This window comes from Mytilus trossulus, chromosome 14 (genome assembly GCF_036588685.1).
Source record: "Mytilus trossulus isolate FHL-02 chromosome 14, PNRI_Mtr1.1.1.hap1, whole genome shotgun sequence".
Taxonomy (NCBI): domain Eukaryota; kingdom Metazoa; phylum Mollusca; class Bivalvia; order Mytilida; family Mytilidae; genus Mytilus; species Mytilus trossulus.
The window spans coordinates 16,078,635-16,096,800 of record NC_086386.1 but is presented as its reverse complement, the minus strand read 5'-3'; the positions used below and the strand labels follow the sequence as shown (position 1 = coordinate 16,096,800).

Sequence of the window (18,166 nt, the reverse complement as noted above, 5' to 3'; positions counted from 1 at the left end):
ATCTCTTTTTTTGTTGTAACTGTTTTGTATAGTCAAAGATTATACACGAGATATGGAAAGGGATATGAGCGAATGTTCAGCAGAAACCACTCAAAAGGCATAGCGTGAAATGACGAATATTGAAGAAATCAATTTGGGAACTGCTGTAATTGTTCGTTATTGGTCGTTTTTGCTTAATCTTCTATGATTAGCTATGGAAAACGAAGGAATTACGACAATGAGCTTTATTTTTAATTATAACATCTAAAATTAAAATTCCTACAACAAAATGATTTGTGAAATACATGTACAATGTATAGCCGCCGATATCACAATGTATGACATCATTATTTTACCTCCTATCAATTTCTACAAATATCATTAGTTAAAAGCGACCTCGTGAAAACTCTGAAGATTTGATATTGGGTAAGTTGGTGTTGTTAATTCTAATACACAGTTAGAAGTGGTGTTACGACCCTTTATAAATAAACAACACAATTTTTTGCATTATCTATTTATTTATTGTTTTAATATTCGGTGGCTTTTTCATCAAAAATTGGTACACATTATCTTCATTAAACATAATCAAACCTAATGCCATTTCAAGATAGAGGACTCAATGTACTCGTTTTCAAGTTTAATCAGTCTCAATCATTACAAAAAATGCATCTTTTCCTGATATGTCACAGTTTGACGACGCGAACATATCTTTCTTATTATCATTTACACCATATATTTTAAAGATTTTGAAAATGCTATAATTATGCATTGCACTGTGAATAAATGAGAACACCTTTCCCCTCAAAATCATGTATAAGAATACCCTAAGTGCTAACATTAGATACATCGTGACACAAAGGTTTCCATGGAAACATGAATTTCAAGTAATTTAATTGTGACCATTCTGTTACTTTCAACGACAATTTGTTTTCACTAAAGGTAAGTGCTTTTGAAACATTGTACAATTTTAAATGTGCTTTCTGGTGACATCAACTGATTACATTTGAAAAAAGTAGGTAATTGTTGGTAGAAAGTAAAATACATTTGCGTTAATTTGTTGCTTAGATTGCGCTATCAACAACTGTCAATTGAAAACTTAACTATTATAATACATTACCTTTTTTTTCTAAAATTCAACAAGATAAGCTGATTTGTGACTATATATGCATCTTTACAGCAAAACATGTTCATAATGGTAACTTTCTAAATTAACCTTAGAACAAACAAAAGAAAAAAACTAAGAGTTATACATTTTTTACTTTAAAAATAAACAATGATAATAATTTTGGCAACAATTAAGTGCGTTTACAATAAACGTGTCGTCTACAATCAATCTCAAATTAGAAGGAAAAAGAAAGTTAAAAAGTCGCAATAGAGTAGGTAAAATACTTGCATATACAAAAATAAATGGACCAATAAATAAATGCATTGTCGGAATGATATTCGTAGAAAGGCAACAAAATATCGGAAATTCAGACCAACAGAAAACGGAACTACTTGAATGTAATAACAATGTTTCTGTGACAGGTTGGGACATACTAGAAGTGATAGGTTCCGGTCGGTGATCTATTTTGGTCTGTTTTCTATTTTGAAATGTTATACGTAAACGCTACATACATACTTATATACGCCATACAAAAAGATTCCTTGATTTATATTGCTATATCTTAAAATGTACTCGAATCCAACTGTTATACTGTTTAAACATAATACATGTATTTATACTGCACTCGTTCTATTTGAGCAGTCAAAATACGTTGACCGTATATTTATGTCATATACAGTCACTGACCTGATATCACTTTTCCTCATGAATATTTAAATAGAAATTGCCGAAATTATAATTAATTATTCATACGACCTATTCAACCTGTTCTTGTTTCCAATGTTAACAACGACTCAAACTTATTTCTTTTGCAATTTTTAGAAGAAAAAACATATTTCACTATAAATCATTATGTTTCATGCTTATTGTTGATATTTAAGTTCAGTCTAAATCAAATTCGTTCACCATTGTCATTTGATGGCGAGTTTCAATATGCAGATAAAATAAATGTACACTTCATTGTGTTGTATATTTCTCTGTCTGCATGCTATGGGGCCCTTTTACAAAAGGGGGAAGTTTCCAATTTTTAAATCAAATCAAAACAATAACACATTAAACAACACTTGAAAATGGTTTTCTAGATTGCAGTATAAAGACAATAATAGTGCATTGACTTGACGGTGACATCCCATTAGTCCGACAACCATTATTCCGACATCCCATTACTCCGACAGCCCATTACTCCGACAGCCCATTACTCCGACAGCCCGCTATTCCGACAGACCAATACTCCGACAGCCCACTATTCCGACAACCCATTACTCCGACAGCCCAATACTCCAACAATGCATCTGTATTGCGTGTATGGGTAAATTTTCTTTAAACAGACCAACTCTGTTCTCTTTGATCATGTTGATATTGTGGGTTGTCCGTTTTGATTCCAATTTTTTGTCCATGCGGGATATTGTCTCCCGTTATATTGGACTTGATACACATACTTATTGCAACTGCTCAGTCCTTACTGAAGCTTCGATCCTCTTTCGTTTTACGTGTCTGGGTATTTTATTTGTTTATATTTCGTCGTTTGTGTGTCAACTGTCAATCTGTGCTGTTAACGTTCGCTTGTTTTTTTATGAAAACGGTACAGTATCATGTTCGGGAATATGAATCCACGAAATACGGAGACAACTACAAGGCACTTCCAAAAGCGATAGATCAGACACTGAGAGATGACACTCAATATATTTGTAGACTAGGGATACTAATTTTATATCCCGAGCTCATTTTAAAATCAAGAAAAATATGCCGCTTTTATAATGGTTGGGGGGGAGTGCAGGACTTATGATTTACAAGAAAACAGTTAACTTATTACGAAAAACAAATATGATGGACATGAACATTTCGGCAACTTCTATTTAAATATTCAATAGGAAAAGTGATATCGGGTCAGTGACTGTATATAACAAATAAACAAACAGTCAACGCAATTTGACTGCTTACATATAATGACTGCAGTATAAAAGCCAATAACAACAAGTAAAAAATCTTAGACAATGTGTCAAATTATCTAATTGAAAAAACTTAGTACAATATGTGTTTTGTGGCATACTTATTTTTCATTTAAGGTGGTATCAACAGGGGGATAACTTTTTAAAATCAGCTAAACGTTTTAATTACGTTGTGTTGTTATGCGAATATTAAGCTTCTCAATGATCAAAATTAGTTTTTGTCAAACTGCTATATAACCAGTGTATTTTTTCTGAAAAACGGTTGGTTAATTTTTTTAATTTTTTCTTAAAGGGTCAAAGTAAATATACTTTGTCAAAATTATATGAAAATTAAACGAGCCAAATTAATTTTTGTGAAGGTGCCACCTTAAAGATTGTTTCAAGGAAAAACATATTTAGATATCATCGATTTTAAAAAAGGTAGTTCAAACGTTAATTAAGAATCGGTGCTCAGCCATTACATTAGGAATTGAAAATGCCAGATACTCAAAAGATCGTATTGTACAGCTGATAAAGTTGAGGATGAGCGTCATTTTTCAATCGAACACTCCCTTCATAATAATTTGAGGGATGAACTCTTTCAGCACTTGTCAGAACTTTTAAAAGTTAGATGAGCATGATTAATTTTCGATGTTAACACAAGAAAACTTAACTACTATGGGAAAATGATGATTGTATTGTTAGTTCATTTGAGTTATGTAGTACAGGTCTTGATACTGACTGTTGTTTGATATCAATGTGTTAGTTCTTTTTTTGCCTATTTTGTTTTGGCTCCGATTGTGACTGAGGCTTATGGTGAAATAAAGATAACTTACTAGTATATATTAGTATTGTAATGTCTTAATGTTGACCCAATCATTATACCGCCGCTTCGAAAAAGTGGGGAGTATACTGTTTTACCTCTGTCTCTGTCTATAAATTCGTCCGTCCGCCGCGTGAATATTTTCGTTGCATTTTTAATCAACAACATTACAACTATTTCTGAAATTTGGTTTCAGGGTTTATTGAAGTCGGGTTTATCGTGTGATGCATTTTCAGATTCTTAACGCAAAAACTTTCTGTTTACCGAACACGCTTTACATGAGATCTAAGTTGAACATTTTCGTCATATTTTTCTCAGAAACTACAATACAATGATTTCTGAAATTTGGTTTGAAGGTTTATATAAGTCAGTTATACTGTGTGATGCTTTTTTAGATAAACATCTCAACAAATTTCTGTTCACCGAAATATTTGGGCAGGGTATCATCAGTAGCTCGCACCATTACTGGTTGGTCTTGATTTAAATGCTCTTTATAGACCCTGTAATTTGGAAAATGAAATATTCTTTTCTGTTCTATTCTATATACAGAATTCGAACTGAGTATATAGAAAGTATTTGAACTACCTTAGTCTTATGTAATATAAACGGAGTTATTTCTTAAAAACGTAATAATATATCATAATACAGACAGACAAAAAAATATTTTACCCTGATACCCTGATACTTGACTTGAGAAGTGTCGGACTTATGGGTTGTCGGAGTATTAGGTTGTCGGAGCAATGGGTTGTCGGACTATTGGGTTGTCGGAATAATGGGTTGTCGGACCAATGGGCTGTCGGACTAATGGGCTGTCGGAATAATGGCGTGTAACCGACTTGACATATCAACGATATGTCAAGTCAATGCACTATTATTGTCTATATCTATTGTATATATTTATTATATTGTAATAATATATAATAGCTGTCATCTTGAAATTTTGTATATTGTACTTATATGGCGAGGATTATCAAGTTGTTAGAACTCGTATCCAATCCTATTGTATATTTAGACAATAAAATACATGTATGTTTAACTAAACGTAAACGCTCCATTTATCGCATCATTATATTGACCAGATAAGATTATGAAGCTTTAAACCTGGCATTAAAAATTGGTATATATGAACGTGACTAATCTCTGGACAGAACAAGAAGGACAAAACAAGAACATTTTGTAATATGAGTTAAAAACACTTTTTCTTTCTAAAAATATCTCGTTGAGATTTCTATCTCAATATATTAGGATCACGATCTATTTCATGAAAGTGTGAATATCAATTCAGCATAAGATTTGTTAGCTTATATCTTGCACAAATTTTGATGGAACACCAAACATATTAATATAAATAGATAGGTATATCTAATAAGCCAATTATGAGGATCAATATAACATTCGATTAGAAGACATTATTACAAACGTTGACAGCTTATCAATTTGTACAGCAGATGACAAGAAGAGAAAAAAAGTCGTCAATAATATGTAGAAAAGTTCATAGATCAAATCTGTGTTATATGTATAGATATAGGAAGATGTGGTACGAGAGCCAATGAGACAACTCTCCATCCAAGTAACAATTTATAAAAATAAATCATTATAGGTTGAGGTACGGCCTTCAACACGGAGCAAGCTAGAAAGAGCCCCAAAAAATACTAATGTAAAACCATTCAAACGGGGAAAACAAACGGTCTAATCTATATAAAAAAGAGAAACGAGAAACACGTATGAACTACACAAAAAGACGACTACTGTACATCAGATTCATGACTTAGGACAGGTGCAAAAAGTTATTACAATAGTATTACATCACAACATAGAACGACACACTATAGAATAGCAATAGGAAGGATAAGCTGTTTAAAAAAAACGCAAATTAACATATGTGTATGTTCAAATTACTAAAGCAAGTACTCTATATTCATGCACTAGATAACCACTGTTACGCCTTATATCAAGAAGTGAATTGTTATATACCGTATCTGTGGTCTCATTGAATGGTCGCTTCAAAGACTCGAAAGTTAGTATTTGCTGCTTTTCCGCTTAGCACGTAACATTTATTGCGCAAAATTAAAGATTGGTATGTCAAGAGTCAAAGCACAACTAGAATTGCGCTTACTGTTCATCCCACGGAACTCATGTCATTAAAAGCAAAAATGTAACTGCAAAACTATCACCGGTATAGAAATGGGAGTAAACAAACTTTTTTCTAAAGAGATAAATATTCGTGGTGTCGTATTACCTAGTTCTATGTAAACTGTCACGTAAACCGCTGATTAATTCATTTTAAACATGTAAAAGAAAGAGGAAAGAACCAGGGTAACCAAGTATAATCTTATTTAGAATTACAAAAAATATAAATCAGGCTTAATTTACATAAACTTATACAAGAATATAGAGATGTGATGGGATTGCCAATGAGACAAATTTAAAGATCAAACGGCTGTATGTTCCTGTGAATTTTCAAGAACAAAATTGTGAAGATCTAGCTATACAGTTCTTTCTTCTTTGCCTCGACTGCATCCTTAAACATTGTTTACGTGACTGTCTTTTCACTAAATGGCTTCTTAAGGTGGTACCTAACACTACAGGGAGATAACTCTGTAAAGTCAGCGAAACGTTTTAATTACGTTGTGTTGTAAAGGGAATATTAAGCTTCTCAATGATCAAAATTTGTGTTTGTCAAACTGCTATATAACCAGTGTAATTTTTTTGACAAAACGATTGGTTCAAATTTTTTAAATTTTTTATATTTTTGTTTAAGGGTCAAAGTAAATACATTGTCAAAATTTTATGAAAATTAAACGAGCCAAATTAATTTTAGTGAAAGTGTTGGGTACCACCTTAATTTTCCACAAAAAGAAACAACATATCATTTACGTGTGTGGGAAGTCTATCAATCAATGGGAACCAGATGTGCCCTCTGTTTGATGACTCGGTCCGTTGATAAATTCATGAGGTAGACTTCATACTTTTTTATACATAAATTAGGCCGTAAGTTTTCTAGTTTGAATTGTTTAACATTGTTATTTAGGAGTCTTTTAAAGCTTACTATGCGGTATGGGCTTTGCTCATTGTTGAAAGCCTTACGGTGACCTTTAGTTGTTAATTTCTGTGTCATTTTGATAACTTGTGGAGAGATGTCTTATTGGCAATCATACCACATCTTCTTTTTTATATTCATACAAAAGCTTTTCAAGTTAAATGAAAAGAAGCTAGCATTAAGTATCCGGTAACTTTGTTTTTCGCAATGCAGATGTTGTCCTTTTCACTGAATAAATCAAAGTGTTTTATTTCACTGCTTCTATCCAAACTAACTAGATATAAAGGTTACAAGCTACAAATACGTTTCCCTTATATATTTACATAATATAGACAATGACATGAGGATCGGTTGCAATTGACATCACGACATAAGAGGTGATTTCAAGTTTTCTCATTGTGAAATTTCTATTTCTTTATAGCAACATTTCAGCAGCGCCAACTGTACATGGAACAAGTATCTCCCAGTTGATTCGATATTCCATGGACTTTTATTTATTGCACTCACAATTTCCAATTGGTAAAGTTGAATATAAAAAAAGAAGATCTGGTATGATTGCCAATGAGACAACTCTATACATGAGACCAAATACCACATCGTCAGCTATAAAAGACCCCCAAATCAAAAATGTAATACTGTAACAGTTCAATCGCGAAAACCAACGGCCTAGTACATGTCCAAATTAAGTTAACGACAAACAAAGATATAACACAGCAACAAACGACAACCATTAAATTACAGACTCCTAACTTTTGACAGACACGAACATATAGAATATTGCGGGATTAAACATGAAAGCGGGATCCCAATTAACCCTCTTACCTCTGACAATTGTGTTGAACCAGTACAACATAAAAACGAACTAAAAATGTTAATCTCATCAGATGGATACACATTGAAATACATATAAAGACGTGGATTGGTTCTTGTACATCCCAATTACAAAACCACAGTAAGTACAGATCTGAGAGTACTACATGGTTTTGTCAGTGCACTGTAGCCGTATATAATATAATAAGTGTTGAAGGAGGTTTGTTTTGTTAACTTCCAAATGGCGGATATCGTTCCAGCAGTATGTGGTTGTAAAACGTATTTGATCAAATCATTTGCAATCAGATTTCATGTTAGGAAGTGATGATGATTCCTCGAGGATATAAGAAAGAACTAAAGAATCATCTAGGAGAACTAATGACAAAATCAATTTGTAAGTCCTATGACAAAACACAATTAAGTCTCGTGTCCTTTAATTTGGGGTGACAGCAACTTAATTTGAATCCATTAGTAAGCAGAAAAACTGATGAGGATGAAATGAGAGAAAATGGAACATGATAAGTCAATGTAAACTGGAATTTTGGAATATTACTTCCGTATAATAGAATCCATTTAAATAGTTAAATAGGCATTCAATATACTTTGTGTCTAGTAAAATAAATAAATGAAATAAATGCCTGTGAAATGTTACTGTATGCATGTTATAATATTCTATAAGCGTAAATGAAGACTGACTATCGCTCAGTTCTAGTAAACATCATGGTGTAAACATTATCAAGTGCAACTCTATTAGAACAATGTAGACTAAGTCTTAGAGGCATGGTTTTTTGTATTAGTTGTTAGTTGCTTTCAACTAGCTGTCAGATTTGTTCATTGTGTCTTTTTGTGTCGGGATGTTTAAGTACCCGGCCACGTCCACTTGTTTTTTTTTTGTCTATCTGATGAGTTAAGCCTTTTTCAACTGATTTTTATAGTTCGTTCTTATGTTATACTGTTATACCAACCAGGTTAGGGGAGGGTTGGGATCCCGCTAACATGTTTTACACCGCCACATTACTGATGTATGTGCCTGTCCTAAATCATGAGCCTGTAATTTAGTGGTTGTCGTTTGTTTATGTGTTACATATTTGTTTTTCGTTTATTTTTTTTTACATAAATAAGGCCGTTAGTTTTCTCGTCTGAATTGTTTTACATTGTCTTATCGGAGTCTTCTATAGCTGACTATGTGGTATGGGCTTTGCTCATTGTTGAAGGCCGTACGGTGACCTATAATTGTTAATGTTTGTGTTAGTTTGATCTTTTGTGGGTAGTTGTCTCATTGGAAATTATACCGCATCTTCTTTTTTATAAGTGTTTATTGTCTTCGAAGCTGACCATAAGATACGTTAGAAAAGTAGCAATTTTAATTTGATGAAGACAAAATGTCTAAAAAAAAAACAACAACAAGCGTTTCACTGTTGATTGACTGTGTTAGGACAAAATAAAATTTTAATCCTGGTACGTTGACTTAGATACTTGACCTTGATACTATAATGTTAAATGTTGAAAGTAAAATGCCAATACTTTAGCATGTAAAATATATTCAATATATTCAAAGTCAATGAACAATGTTAACAAGTTTAACATGTAAACTGTACAAAGGTTTCAAAGTCATTTAACAATGACGTCGAGGCCATATGAATTCCACTGAAATTAGACGTGCAAATGCAAAAAAAAAAACAGCATTCTAAATGTCATTGACTTATGCCCGCGTCACACTGTCCCGATTTTTATATACGATGGACACCCGAATGCGAAAATTGTAAGTTCGTGCGAATTTTGTCCTGATCTCGTTAAAATACCAAAAAGTGACCGAAGCAAGTACGATGAATAAAGAAGTCTATACGATGGTGCCGAAATTATATACGATAATCAACACTGGACACACGAAGGTTAACCAAAGACGGGAATTTTAGCTTCATATCTCAGCCGAAGCATATACGGTGGATCACGAAGGCAACACGATGGATTACGATGACGGCGCGATGGCCATACGATGTCTAAAAGACGTCATGTACAGCTTACGATGCATTTAAAGTATATGCCGAAGGCATCACGCGTTTTAAATTGTTTAATCAATATTGAATATATATTTTATTTTATCCTGCAGTTGGGTATCCTACTATACAGATACAGCCCTACAGATATCGCTTTAAAGCTCCGCCCACTGCCGGACTGAGTATTGTTTGAACTTGTGTGACCTCAGAATGTGTATTCAAGTTGCAATTGTCGATTTCAAATCCATGTCAATTTCAGCATGCATGTTCAGTGAATGCCAAGTCTGAAGCGTAGGACAACTCGTACACTTCTGTTTCAAATTTGACAATGTTTTGTTTTTGTTTTTACTGTTGAAATTAGTTATGTTAAAAAAGACAATTATTCACCTTGAGCGATGAATTAATGTTGACCATTCGAGATTATTTTTTGCGAACCCGTCTTTAGCGTAATGTGTGATTTTAATATCACTACGCGAAATCGAAATTACAAATCGAAAACATTTGCTAAATATGTTAGTTTTTGTGTCTTTAAAAACACAAACTATACAGAATTAGTTGCAGGATAAAGACAATAACTGTTTAGTGTCTTTAATTATCAGCTGTATTTGTACTCGGCTCGAAACAGGTGTAGTAGCTCGCTAAAAGCTCGCATACACCTTGTTTCCTAGCCTCGTACAAATACTGCTGATATTTAAAGACACTAAACAGTTATTAAAATTGAGAATGGAAATGGGGAATGTGTCAAAGAGACAACAACCCGACCAAATAAAAAACAACAGCAGAAGGTCACCAACAGGTCTTCAATGTAGCGAGAAATTCCCGCACCCGGAGGTGTCCTTCAGCTGGCCCCTAAACAAATATATACTAGTTCAGTGATAATGAACGCCATACTAATTTCCAAATTGTACACAAGTTGTCCCCGAAGACTAGTTATTGTCTAGTATGTACATTTCATTTCTGATTTAATCATAAGACGGAAGACTGTGGACTTAAGTGTAGGATGTGGGGAAAGCAACAAATGCAGCAAAAATATGACATAAAGAAAACAAAATGGTTATGGAGTAAACATTCGTGTGACAACAACTAAGACGATACATAAAAAATCAGAATAATGAAGAAAAGTTGGTTTCCCTATATACGTGTACATGCAGTGTTGGTGTACGAGACGCGTTTATCATTTTCATTATATTACTTGATATAAAATATTGACAAAAAATAATATTTTACTTGTAAAAGTAAATCCTGAGCCTGTAATAACTGCTCTTCTTGTTCCATTTGAATTAATAGAAACAACGCTGTCGCCTTTCTTGTTCTCATAAAATCATATGATATGAGCACCATGTATGTGAACGTCTTTCTTATTCTGAATTTATTGTCGTCGTAGTTTCATCTTGTCGCCTTCGTACTTTTAATCGATGGCAACACGACGGGATTACGAGGTCTTCACGAAGTCGTGTTGCCATCCTAAGACCTTCGGGTAGCTTCGTGATTCATTCGTGTAGACATCGTAATGTCAAAACTGCCCGATGGAAACGATGGAAACACGAATGCATTACGATGTTCAAAGATGCATTCCCGGTGACATTACAATGGTGAGGATGGTGATACGAACTCAATACGAACCCTCAACATCGGACGCACCTTCGGTATTTTTTTAACATGTTAAAAAAATTAGGACCCTTCCCGAAGTTGTCCCCGAAGACTAGAAAAAGTGGCCGATGGTTCTATGATTGTTAAAGATGACACTACGAAGAGCCCGATCTGGATACGATCAGTTCCGATTTTGAAAATTTCCATAATCGTGTTGACATCGGCGTAAAAATCGGGACAGTGTGACGCGGGCATTAACGTTAATCGTAAAATGGCCTTACTGTATACCACAAACTGTGCAGAATATTCAAAGTCAATAGACTTTGACTGAGGATGGCATTGCCAAATTATATCTTTAGAAATACAATGCGCCAATGCTTATATAATTATAAATACAACTGCACATAAAATATTTCTGACCAAACGCATGTGGTTCCTCTTGAACTCAATAAGTCTCAAACTTTAACAATATAAACCAAGCAATTAATTAACTAACCCATTTCCATTCTCAATTGTATTCTAAAGTTTTAAGGTAAGTGATAAAATGAAATAAATTGTTTACGCCGCCGACGACACCGATGCTGCCAACGCAGGAAACAGCACGTATGTATGCATATCGTCTATAATTGTTTACTTCATCGAAGTGAGATGTATGATATTTTATGACTAAGTTTTAGATATTTAGCGATTGGATTTTCAAGAGAGCACCTCCTGTAGTTGATGACGTTGAAAATTTAAGCAAGTGTATCCAAATAAAATTGAGAATGGAAATGGGGAATGTGTCAAAGAGACAACAACCCGACCAAAATAAAAAAACACAACAGCAGAAGGTCACCAACAGGTCTTCAATGTAGCGAGAAATTCCCGCACCCGGAGGCGTCCTTCAGCTGGGCCCTAAACAAATATATACTAGTTCAGTGATAATGAACGCCATACTAATTTCCAAATTGTACACAAGAAACTAAAATTTAAATAATACAAGACTAACAAAGGCCAGAGGCTCCTGACTTCGGACAGGCGCAAAAATGCGGCGGGGTTAAACATGTTTGTGAGATCTCAACCCTCCCCCTATACCTCTAACCAGTGTAGAAAAGTAAAAGCATAACAATACGCACATTAAAATTCAGTTCAAGAGAAGTCCGAGTCTGACGTCAGAAGATGTAACCAAAGAAAATAAACAAAATGACAATAATACATAAATAACAACAGACTACTAGCAGTTAACTGACATGCCAGCTCCAGACTTCAATTAAACTGACTGAAAGATTATGATTTCATCATATGAACATCAGGCACAATCCTTCCCGTAAGGGGTTTAGTATCATACCATCATAACATATATGAGAAGAATATAACCCGTGTCATGCCAACAACTGCTTTTAGAATAAATGTGTTTAGTTCCGACGCAAAGACCTTATCAGTGACTCAATATTAACGCCAAAATATGCAATCTTTAATGACTTGACAACAGTTTCGTAATTATATCCCTTCTTAATAAGTCTATTCAAAGGTTTTGTGAGTTTATGAGGTGAATACTGATACCTTTGTGCTTTATAAAGAATATTTCCATAAAAAATTGGATGTGAAATACCTGAACGTATAAAAAGTCTGCATGTTGAGCTATATTTACGAATGATGTCTTTATACCGATGATAAAATTTAGTAAATGTTTTGACTAGTTTGTGATATCGAAAACCCTGGTGTAATAATTTTTCAGTAATACATAAATTTCTCTCGTTAAAATCTAAAACATTGTTACATACACGAGCGAATCGTACAAGTTGAGATATATAAACACCGTAAGATGGTGACAAGGGAACGTCACCATCTAAAAACGGATAATTAACGATAGGAAATGAAAAATCATCCCTTTTATCATAAATTTTAGTATTCAGCTTTCCGTTAGTGATATAGATATCAAGATCGAGGAAAGGGCAGTGGTCAGTGTTAGTATTAGCTTTATTTAAAGTAAGTTCACCAGGATAAATTTCATTAATATACATACTGAAGTCGTCATTATTTAGAGCCAAAATATCATCCAAATATCTAAAAGTATTATTAAATTTGTTTATCAGATGTTGTTTTGATGTGTCTTTGCTTATTTTTGTCATAAATTGTAACTCGTAACAATACAAAAAGAGGTCTGCAATAAGTGGTGCACAGTTAGTCCCCATTGGAATTCCGATAATCTGACGATATACGGAGTCCCCAAAGCGAACAAAAATGTTATCTAGTAAAAATTCAAGGGCATATATAGTATCAAAGCATGTCCAATTAACATAGTTTTTTTGTTTATTGCTACTAAAAAATGACCTAAAAGAGTTTGAACATATATATTCACATTCTGATTTTTTGAATGCCCATTTAATTAGGTGTGTGAATTTTTTCTTAATGAGAATGTGAGGCAATGTGGTATACAGGGTAGAAAAATCAAAACTTTGAACAGATTCAAAATCACCAATATAAGCATGCAATTTATCAAGTACTTCCAACGAGTTCTTGACACTCCAAAAGTAATTTATTCCACTATTTTCGAAGGCCTTATTTGAACAATTTATTATAAGGTTTTTAATTGTACCAAGTGTGCTGGTAAGAATAATAGACAATTAGTAGTTGAACAATGGCTTGAAGACGAAATAAATCTATATTTGTAAGGGGTTTTGTGTAGCTTCGGAAGCCAATACAAAGTTGGGACTTTCATTGTATTTGGCTCTGCTTGTAAAGCGGTGGCTAAAAGTTTATGTTTGTTACAGATTTCGTTTTCTGAAAATGGAGTCAGTTGGAATGTTGGTGAATTGGTGATTTCCTTTTTCAGAACCTCAATGTAAAATTTACGTCAAACAATAATAATATTATTAGCAGCTTTATCGGCCGGGACAAAAACAAATTCCTTGGCTAGTTCTTTTAGTTTATGTTTGATACGAGAAATAGGTTTATTGTGGTTATTGTTAATAGTAAAATGTTCTTTAAAATGTTGAATACGTATATCAACTATCTTCATTACTGAATTAAAAAAAGAGTCCAAAGATTTTTTGTCAGCTTTTTCCCATTTTATCCATTTCATACAGTAAGTATGGAGTGAGTCGTGGATGCTATTACGACACTCATTCCAATTAATAATTGACGGGGGACGATATTTAGGTCCTTTACTGAGAAATGATTTTAACTCTCGGCCTTGAACGATGTTAAGATCTCCTGTTATAACATGGGAAATGGGTCCATAAATATATTCGGAATTACTGCAATTACATGAAGTACATATGTAGGTGTATTTTCACTGATATTAACATCTTTACACAATTGACTATAATTAAACACAAATTTCCGGGTAGATTTCTTGTAAATGTAACAAATAGGAGGTAGCTCACTAGACAGTATTGTCAAAATATCCAGGAATTTGTTCTTTAACAGAATGGTCGTTAAATATACCGGCAATATTTACAAAATCAAAGCCTTTATTGACATACTTAATTTTAATAAAATGTTTTTTATGATCTTCAGGGCGATCAATTTTGGGAAATAATTTAGAATAACAATATGCCATAATAATTTGAACAATTTCATACTTAGGACTGCTATATGAAATTGTGTTGCAATCCTCCAAAATTTTATTTAACTTATTAACCGGTAACGAACAGAGTTTTGTTAACAGATAATGTCTGCCGTTGTTTTTTGAAATAGAAATTAGGTCCGAAATATTGGTATGATTGGCCCGAAATTTTCTTTGATTGCGATTTGTTCTACAACCGTGAGAACGGTTTTTACGAACAGTTTTAGAAACAATATCCAAAATGTTAACGGAATTGGTTCTAGATATATTACCAATTCCCATGATATTATCATTTAGACCGAGAGGGTAAACTGTCTGTAATTTTTTAATCCAATTTAATTCAATTATTTTCCGTGATCGTACAAACTTTGAATGCGATTCACCAGGCTGCTTATTTACTACTTCTAAAGGTTGAACTGCTAAATATTTAAAAGGATGGTTGTGCTTCTTAAGGTGTTGGTAAATGATACTTTTGAATTTATTAGGTCTTTTAAAACGATACAGATGTTCTTGAGTGCGTTTTGATAAATATCTTCCAGTTTCTCCTACGTACTGAATACCACGTCCCGGTTTGTTTCATGTGAGTAAATAAATAATACTGTTTGTTTTTCAAGTAATATCAGTTTCAAAATTTAAAGAAAATGTGCGACCATTAAACGTGGACCTTACCGTATTGTTGGTGGAAAGACGGGGACATGTAAGTCATTTTTTTGGCATGACACTTATCGATAGAAGGGTAAACACGATTTTTATTGTTAAAAATGTTAGCGATGGTAGTATTTTTAGATAACCGATTTTGAAGATTGAGACGTGTAGATACCCTTTGAACAAGTTTAGTATTTAGTATTTTTCCGTTTCCTAGCTTCATAATTGTTTTGTTAGTGAATTACATAATAAAGGAGCAAAGATTGGCGTCCAGAATATGAACCAGCATACAATAATTAAGTTTAGTAAAAGTGATAAATTTGTTCGGCTGAAAATGTCAAACGCTATCAGTATTAATTACCCGAAAAAGATAGTGTATATCAGGGTAGGACTGATGGCTGACCAATAAGTAGAATGGGCTGAATATTGAAATACTACTTTTTGATAAACATTCCTAAAGTAATGAACTAGAGCAGTTCTCGCTCGGACACACACTCCATAATCTAGTATATTATAAGAGCATAAACCTGAAGCACGGGGAGGCACTCTACTGCCTCCACACGGCACTAAAGACAAACTCTGTAAAAAATAAAATTGAGAATGGAAATGGGGAATGTGTCAAAGAGACAACAACCCGACCAAAATAAAAAAAACCAAGTACAAAGTATCCTGGAAATTCAAACATTGGTCGAAATGGTATAACAATGCATGAATGTCCTGGTGTGGCTCATTATAATGTACTACTACGTAATATCTTTATCACTTGATAGATCTCATAAACATGTTTAACCCCGCCGCATTTTTGCGCCTGTCCCAAGTCAGGAGCCTCTGGCCTTTGTTAGTCTTGTACTTTTTTTAATTTTAGTTTCTTGTGTACAATTTGGAAATATGTAGGGCGTTCATTATCACTGAACTAGTATATATTTGTTTAGGGGCCAGCTGAAGGACGCCTCCGGGTGCGGGAATTTCTCGCTACATTGAAGACCTGTTGGTGACCTTCTTCTGTTGTTTTTTATATGGTCGGGTTGTTGTCTCTTTGACACATTCCCCATTTCCATTCTCAATTTTATACATACATATTTATTTTATCGCTATGCCATTGTTGTTTCTTAAGTGTATATAACATTTTAGCCACTTCAACCAATTATAAAATAAACACCTGAACCCTTGAACATACGATATAAAACAAATGCAATCTTTAAGATAACAAAATATTATGAAGTACAAGATTTCAATGTTAACCTATAGATATTGTATCATATTAGTTACACGCTTTTGTAAAGATGTTTCAATAAAATCATTTTGAAATCAACCGGAATATCTGTAAGGTCTGCATTCAGGTCTCAGATAGGGACCTTTTGATATTATTACAAGAGTTTAAAGAGGTTTCAAGTACCTGTAAATTTTCCAACAACTCTCTCCCTTACTCTTGTCTTTCACGGATATGTGAATTATGATGACTTGTTACATCAAATATCATTAGGTGGTTTAAGTGTATATAATTTGTTATATACAGTTTTATTATGATGTATTGGTTCTATTCGTTGTTTACTTCTTGTTAATTGGTAAATGAAAGCTTCATATAAACATTATTATTGAATGTTTACTTTAAGGTTAAGATCACTGACAGTCGTGTGGAGAGGTCATTTATTTGGTCTTTTACAGCTGTTAACTATGATCGAATATTCCTTTCTTGTTACGAACAGTGACGTATGAACACTGACCGATTTACAAGGAAGCTGACAACATGTGCATTTGACTACTACTCCTCCGTTTTGTTCACGTGAAACCTTGAATAGTTTATTACATGTATAACACCTCTTATATTATATACAGTTATCCTAACCATGCATGAAATATTTGCCGCTGGGCGTGAAGCCACCACCAATCAATCAATACCTAATAACAGACACGTTACTTCTAAGGAACATTCTATATCTGTAATAGACTTTTTCCAATTATGAAGTAACATTTGAGCATCACCATTGTTAAGAAAATTCACCTAGTGTGGGGGGGGATATTCCCTTAGTATTCAAACTTAATATGTTATGCTATTTAACTTTAGCCTAGACCAGTGGCGTTGTTTCGTTTTTCCAACTTTCATTAACAATTATTTAATTTCTACAATGAAAGCATATCAATTCCCTTTATTTTGCTTTTTTAATTTGCTTATTGCTTTTTGCTGATGAATTTATATTCCTTGGATCATTGCTATTTGACAGAAAATCTATCCGAAAGGAAGATATATCATATATCGAACAGTTCTATAAAGCGTAACGATATATATTGTCACAACACTATATAAATTCTGTCTAGAGATACATGCAATACAATTATGTAATTATGCGGTTACAATTTGGTAAAGATTAATTATTCAGATCCAACATTTGAAGGATATTAAGACTATTTGGTAAAAAAAATCATATTAGTATAAATATTACTACACCTTACCTTTATCTGTTAGGAAATGCGTACGTTTCCCCAGACAATCTGATGCCGCTAGAGAGACAACTTATCGAGGATATTAATAGATCAAACAGTCAAATGTTGATACAAAAAAAGATATATCATATAATTATTTCCTCCAATAAGAAACTTGAGTTGTGAGAAAAGAAGTGAAACACCATCATCGTCTACACTTAAAAAATGGGCGTCCTAATTAGGCATTGAAATATTTGATAAGGGTGGGTTAGTTGCCT

At 33.4% G+C, this 18,166-nt stretch overlaps 1 protein-coding gene across 1 annotated transcript in view; it reads right to left on the bottom strand.

The window, feature by feature from the left end:
* LOC134696303 (uncharacterized) overlaps positions 1-18,166 on the bottom strand; it is a 37,030-nt gene extending 18,864 nt beyond the window's left edge. Inside the window, exon 1 of the mRNA XM_063558019.1 lies at positions 17,919-18,166. The gene's annotated coding sequence lies outside the window, so the exon portion shown is untranslated. The remainder of the gene's footprint in view (positions 1-17,918) is intronic.